This window comes from Leptonychotes weddellii, unplaced genomic scaffold, assembly GCF_054177405.1.
Source record: "Leptonychotes weddellii isolate Sample4059 unplaced genomic scaffold, ASM5417740v2 HiC_scaffold_37866, whole genome shotgun sequence".
NCBI classification, from domain to species: domain Eukaryota; kingdom Metazoa; phylum Chordata; class Mammalia; order Carnivora; family Phocidae; genus Leptonychotes; species Leptonychotes weddellii.
Window position 1 is genome coordinate 1 of NW_027981965.1, and position 1,073 is coordinate 1,073.

At 43.2% G+C, this 1,073-nt stretch overlaps 1 pseudogene; it reads right to left on the bottom strand.

The window, feature by feature from the left end:
- Positions 1–236: 236 nt before the first annotated feature.
- Positions 237–716, bottom strand: LOC102733344 (small ubiquitin-related modifier 2 pseudogene; annotated as a pseudogene).
- Between the last annotated feature and the right edge of the window lie 357 nt (positions 717–1,073).

Consider the following 1,073-nt stretch of genomic DNA (forward strand, 5'->3'; position numbering starts at 1 on the left):
AGTTATAAAATTGTTGTTATAAAAGGATTTTTATGTTTTTATTTTTTTGTTAAACTGTGAGAGCAAAATAACTTACTGGAATATAAAGATAAGAGCTGACTGAGCATGCCACTAATGGGGAGAGGGTATTTTCACAGAAACAGTGTTTTCCCCCATCCCATCTCCATTTGATGTTGATCAAAACATACCATTGGCCATTTAGTTAAAAAAATGCGATATGCTTGTGCACATACACAGTTACTTTATGTACAATAAAGGGACGGGGAAGGGGAAAATGAAAGAATAGAGAAAACTGTACTGTAGTAGTCAGGATGTGGTGGAACCAAATTGTGGCTTTCTACTTGAGAATGTCTTCTTGGTCTGGAGGAACAGAGTTCTGGAGTAAAGTAGCAGGTTCCCTTTTTAGTAGACACCTCCTGTCTGCTGCTGGAACACATCAATTGTATCTTCATCCTCCATTTCCAACTGTGCAGGTGTGTCTGTTTCATTGATTGGCTGCCCATCAAATCGGAATCTGATCTGCCTCATTGACAAACCCTGTCGTTCACAGTAGGCTTTCATTAGATTACTAAGTGGTGTGTGCCTCTTAATCGTAAACTGCACCACAGAACCATCCTGCCCCGCCACCTTCAAATTAATATGATCGTTGTTCTCAGTCTTGACTCCTTCCTTGGGCTTTTCATCGGCCATGGCGAGCACCGGAGTCTCCTCAGCTGCGGCTTCACCAAAGAGGTACCAGCTCCGCACTGAATGTCAGGTTTTTAGCACAATGTCCAATGCAGAGTAAGGATCCAATAACTATTACCTCAATTATCCGTATTATTGTTCTGTCTCAATGCTAACAATTATGACTCTCTTAATAAAAACTGGATTTAAAATCGGTACTAGGAAATATCACAAGCTTATAGTTAGTGACGCCTAGTCTCTGCCTGTGCGGTCAGCAGTCCTAACTTCACCCCAGCACACACACATTCACACACACATCCCTCCATATGGACATGCCCTTCCCTCCCCCCAACAGCACACAGAGGCCGCAGCTACAAAGGCAGGCCGAGTCCCTGATCCGCCATCTC